The sequence below is a fragment of the Abrus precatorius genome, unplaced genomic scaffold (assembly GCF_003935025.1).
Source record: "Abrus precatorius isolate BTA unplaced genomic scaffold, Abrus_2018 Scaffold2, whole genome shotgun sequence".
Taxonomy (NCBI): domain Eukaryota; kingdom Viridiplantae; phylum Streptophyta; class Magnoliopsida; order Fabales; family Fabaceae; genus Abrus; species Abrus precatorius.
Genome location: NW_020874362.1, coordinates 13,994,926 through 14,000,968, shown reverse-complemented (window position 1 = coordinate 14,000,968; position 6,043 = coordinate 13,994,926). Strand labels below are relative to the sequence as shown.

General features: G+C 38.2%; 1 non-coding gene across 1 annotated transcript; it reads left to right on the top strand.

Annotated features, from left to right (window-relative positions):
• Positions 1 to 2,510: 2,510 nt before the first annotated feature.
• LOC113860423 lies at positions 2,511 to 2,615 on the top strand. Its single transcript, XR_003503876.1, has one exon. It is a non-coding gene; the product is annotated as a small nucleolar RNA R71 (small nucleolar RNA).
• The last annotated feature ends 3,428 nt before the right edge of the window (positions 2,616 to 6,043 follow it).

Sequence of the window (6,043 nt, the reverse complement as noted above, 5' to 3'; positions counted from 1 at the left end):
GTGACTATAAATGGACCAATCCACCTGGAATGCAGCCTTCCAGTCATGAACTTGAGACATGAGTTGAATAGAAGCATCTTTTGACCTACATAGGACTCTCCTCTACCTATCAATTTATTATGATACTGCTTGGTTCTCTCCTTGTAGGTTCTTGAGTCTTCATATGCTCCTAAGTCCAGTGCTTCTAGTTCTTGGAGTTGTGGCTTCCTTTTCCTCTTCCTCTTTCTCTTTCTTTTCCTCTGAAGCTGCTTCACTAGTTTAGTCCCCTCTTTCAACAGAATTTTGTGCATGCACAGGAGAGGACTATTACCAGGAATGTCAGCTAAAGTCCATCCAATAGCTCTCTTGTGCCTTTTAATTACTTCCAACAATAGCTCTCATAATGTTTTGGTAGGGAGCTTTAACTCCAATGTGGGAGGTTGCTCCACAAAAGGAAGTGATTTGGCACTTTCATTTGACAAAGTCTCTGCAATATTCAAACCAAAGGCGTTAGATTCAACTGTACTTGTTGTACTCAATACATCACCTTCTAATCCTATGGAATTTTCAGGTTCATCAACATTGAAAGTAGTAGATTTTGCATTCAAATAATCAGAAATCTCAGCACAAATGTCACACAGAGAAGAACTATTACACGATTCACAATTGTAAGTATCTACACAATCAGAAAAATTAAGGAGAGAGTCTCCTCCTAGAAATTCAGGCAAACTATCATCTATTAATTCATCAAGATGGTTAATGTGGAAAACAGTGTTCTTCATTTGGGTGCTTCATAGCATCTAGTATGTTAAAGCGGACAACACTGTCTCCAAACTCCATAGTAAGTGATTCGGCATGCACATCAATCTTCGTTCGCGCAGTCTTTAAGAACGGTCTTCCCAAAATGATTGGTGCAACACTATCCATTGACTCTTTCATGTCAAGGATGTAAAAATCAGCTGGAAAAATGAGGTCATTCACCCTCACTAACACATCCTCCACAAGTCCAGCTGGATGTGCTGTGCTCATGTTTGCTAGCTAGATGATGACACCTGTGGGCTGCAATGGTCCAAGAGACAAAGATGTGAAGATAGATAAAGGCATAACATTAATAGATGCACCTAAATCAAGCATGGCATTATCTATCCTATTGTTGCCTATAATGCAGGGAATAGTAAACGTCCCTGGATCTTTGCATTTCTCAGGCATGGAAGTTTTCTGCCTCTCAAAAAGAGCTGATACATTCCTCCCCATGTTCACTCTTTCATTACCCTTTAGCCGCCTTCTATAAGTGCACAAGTCCTTAAGGAATTTGGCGTACCTTGGGATTTGCTTGATAGCATCTAACAAGGGGATATTGACTTCAACTTTTTTGAAAGTATCCAGAATTTCTTTATCAACCTCTTCTTGCTTCTTGGTGGGCTGAACCATTCTTTGAGGGAAAGGAATAGGAATGGACCTCTCCTCTTTGTCTACCACTTTTGGTTGACATGGTGTGAGCATAGGTGCAGGCTACTCTTGGCTCTTAATCTCTCCTTCTTCACCTTCTGTAGCTAAAGTGCAACTAGGATCCTTCTCCTTAGGCATTTCTAGCTCTTGCATCACCTTACCAGATCTCAAGGTAATGGCACTCACATTTTTGGGTTTGTTACAGTTTGTGCAGGGAGATTGCCTGAACCTTGAGATTGAAGTTGATTTAGGGATGAAGCAAGTTGACCCATTTGATTCTCCAAGGTCTTGATACTTGCTTGAGTCTGTTGTTGGAAGGCCTGACTTTATTGCTGGAAATTGAGATTACTCATGGTGAGTTGCTTCACAAGGTCTTCTAAAGATGACTCACTTTTTTGAGGCGCAGGAGCTAGTGAAGGAGATGTTTGATGGTGCTGTTGAGGTGAAGATGATGGATGGTGATGTTGTTGGGCTGAATATGGCTTGCTTTGTCCAGCTTGATGCGGTTGGAAATGGTTGTTGGATGGTTGGCTAAAGCCTTGATGCTATGCATTTCCTCCCCACCTTAAGTTAGGATGGTTCCTCCAACTGGGATTATACCTATTGGAAGATAAATCCCCGCTTTGTTGTTGCTACGGCTATTGAAAAGGGAATTTATTAGCATAAATATTAGCAGCGTAAGCTTGAGGATTACCTTCCAAAGATTTAGTTTCTTGCAATGTGGGGCAACTATCAGTGAAGTGATCCGTAGATGAACAAATCCGACAAAGCATTGCTGAAATGGATGGAGATGGAGGTGTATATGCAGTAGAATTATTTTGGATGGATGCCAACTGTTTTACCATAGAAGCCAACTCATCTAGCTTGTGTGAATCTGAAGTTTGAATTTCATTGACACTCCTAGACATGAGAGAATTTTGCCTTGTAGCAAACTGTTGAGAGTTAACTGCCATATTTTCAATGAGGTTTCTAGCGGCAGCGGGAGTCTTGTCAACTAGGGCTCCCCACTAGCTGCGTCGATCATGCTCCTATCCATTGGGTGTAAGCCCTCATAGAAGTATTGGATTAGGAGTTGGTCACTTATCTGATGATGGGGGCAGCTAGCACAAAGTCTCTTGAAACGCTCCCAATATTCATCCAAACTTTCCCTTTCCAACTGCCTAATACCACATATTTCTTTTCTTATTGAGGCAGCTCTCGAGGCAGGGAAAATTTTTTCCAAGAACAATCTCTTAAGGGTGTCCCAACTTGTAATAGAGCCAGGTGGAAGATAATACAACCAGTCTTTAGCCAAATCCATAAGAGAGAATGGAAATGCCTTCAATTTGACATGCTCCTTCGGAACACCTTGAGGTCTCATGGTGGAACATACAATGTGAAACTTCTTCAAGTGTTTGTGAGGGTCTTCACCTACAAAACCATGAAATTTAGGTAGAAGGTGAATTAATCCAGTTTTCAAAACAAAAGGGGCGTCCATATCTTGATATTGGATGCACAATGTTTGGTATGTGACATCTGGTGCAGCTAGCTCCTTAAGAGTCCTCTCCTTACCTGCCATTGCTCCAAAACTAGAGTGAAGTGAAAATGTAGAAGAGTAAACAGAAATTGGTGTCACTAATTGCAAAGATGCAGTAGGAGATGATAATGGTTCAGAGTGTTCAGAATGATCAGAGTGATCCCTATGTGTCCTAATGTTCCTATGAAAAGTTTTATCCATCTCTTGGTCTAATGTATACAAATCTCCAGGGTTTGATCGGGTCGCACTAGATATCAACTAACTAAATTAAAAGCAAATTAAGCAAATGAAATAACAAGAACAATTTGAAATAATTCTGCAGCAAAAGTGCAGAAAAAATAGGGTATAATGCAGCAAAATGAGTACAGAAAATTGAAAGTGAGTAATTGAAAAATTGTAGCGCTGAAATGAAGGAAATGATGTAGAATATCTTGCAATAACAATGCAGAAACAGACTACAAATTCGTATGGTGATGAATCCATATTTTACTAGTATTTTACAATAGTTTTTAGTGCAATTAATAAAGAAAACATGCTAGAAATAGTAGAAAACCCTTAAAAAATTAATAAAATGTTGCATGTCACTTTTAAACATAGTTATTTTAAAATTCATTGATTTTCTATGTAAAAAGTGACATTTCAAGTATGCCTTTGTAGGGAATTCTGAGCTAAGTTCATGAGGATTGGATGATCAAAGGAAAAATAGAAGAAAAGTAGCAAAAATTGGAGGAAAGAAGTTGATAATTGAAGAACAGCCTCTGAGTGATCACTTTCGCTGGTGAAAGTGATCACTCCAAAACCATAAAATGGAGAAGAGCTTCTGTGTAATCACTTTTGCTGGCAAAAGTGATCGTTCCAGAGAGGTTGCAATGAGAAGAGCTTCTGCGTAATCACTTTTTCTGGAAAAAGTGAGCGTTCCAGAGAGTCCTCCAAGAAGAGTAGCTGCGCGTGTTCACTATTACCAGCAAAAGTGAACACGCGCAAGAAAGCAGCTTCTGCGTGTTCACTATTTCCAGCAGAAGTGAACACGTGCATGACATTAGCAAAGGAAGCTTCTGCGTGGCTACTATTTTCAACAAAAGTGAACACTTTGAAGTACGCGTGGCTACTATCACCAGCAAAAGTGAACACGCGCAAGTGGAAATGAAGAATTAGCCTCTGCGTGATTACTGTTGCTGGAAAAAGTGATCACGCCAGCAGAGCGGGAATTCTATAAAAGACAGTTAGCTCAGGAATTTTGAAGTTTTTTGTTCATTTTTCATTTTACATTTGTTTTTGTTGTTGAGAGAGTCAGAGAGGCAGATTGAGGACAAACACCAAGCTCCATTTCTTGAGGGATCAGATTGGAGATTGGCTTGAAGATGTTTCTTCTTTGTTCATTCTCTTCTCCTCTTCTCTTCTCTTCTCTTTTTGTAATGTTTGCTTAAACTCTTTGTGGTTAGGAACTGTGAATCTGAAATGGAAATGTTGAATTGATTTTGGATCTGAACTTTGAGTTTTGGATTGGATTGAGTGATTGATTCCGCTGTTAAAGTAGTGATTGAATGGAAATTTGATCAACTAATCATAGAGGAACTCTTATCAATGGGAATTGAATTTGTTTCTCAGATCTGAATTAATTGCCAAGGTTATTGGTTTCTTAGGGATAAGATATCTTAATCTTGCAATCTTTTGGTTTCTCAAACTTAATGCAGCATTTGATTGGATTAGATCTAAGGGATTAGAGTGATTTGATCAGATGTTAGATTCATTAAGGCAAGGGATTGTCCTTTGATTAATATAATGTGAAACTGATTGTCATTCCATCTAAATGCTTGAAAGTTCATAACTTTATTGATTCAATGTTGAAGTTTTGGTGAAACAATTTCCTAACTACTCTTTCTACATCTGTTTACTATATACTTTTGTACTAACTGTTCTATTTTACTTTCTAATTTCGTTTTTGATACATTCATACCAAATCCATCTGAAATTTGTAAAGCTCAACTAATTGTGATCTTGTGAAGTGGTAATTGAGAACTTTATTCCCTGAGGACGATACTTGGAACCCAATTTGATTCTAAGATTTTTTATAACTTGCTACAACAACACTAGTACACTTGCTAGTCAGTTTACCTTCATTGCAACAGCAGTTGTAAAGATTGTGACAAGTTTTTGGCGCCGTTGCCGGGGAATAAATTGTTTCAATATCATTAGTAACAGGAAAATAACTAGATTAAGCATTTGTTTCTTTAAATTTTTTGCAAATATTACATTACATGTGCAGTTTTCTATTTTCATTATACTATATCTGTGTTTAGTTGTATATGCGTGGGAAAAAAAAAATAAATCTACTCTTGTCTTTGATCCTGACATTGATAGAACTCTTAGGAGATTAAGAAAAGAGACTAGAGCAGAGAGATCTGTAGGAAGTGACAGAGATCTAGAGGTTATACATTCTCCAGAATTTCAAGTCACTCCTTTTGCAAATAGGAAACATTCACCTTTTAGACAACCAACTCCAAAAGTTGAAATGGCAGAACAACAGAGAATGAGAACACTAGGATATTATGCAATTCCAGATATGCAAGGCTATAATTCTTCAATTGTTAGACCAACCATTCAAGCCAATCATTTTGAGATAAAACCAGCCTTACTTCACCTAGTGCAGCAGAACCAATTTTCTGGTGGAATTTCTGATGATCCTAATATGCATATTTCTAATTTTCTGCAGTTGTGTGATACTATAAGGATGAATGGAGTAAGTGAAGATGCTATAAGACTGAGGCTATTTCCATTTTCTTTAAGAGACAAAGCCAAATGTTGGTTACAAGCACAACCTCAGGGAAGTATCACCACATGGACTAAACTTGTGAATAAATTTCTAACAAAATATTTTCCTCCCTCAAAAGCTGCTAAGCTGAGAGGAGAAATAACATCTTTTGTGCAGTAGGAAGGAGAATCACTTTATGAAGCTGCAGGAGGATCTTTGAGCATGAAATCCTTGGAAGAAGCCCAAAGAATCATTGAGATGATGGCTTCATCCATGTATCAGAATTCCAACTTGAGGAATACAAGAAGAGGCAATGAATACGAAGCAAAGATGATGGAAACTTTTCT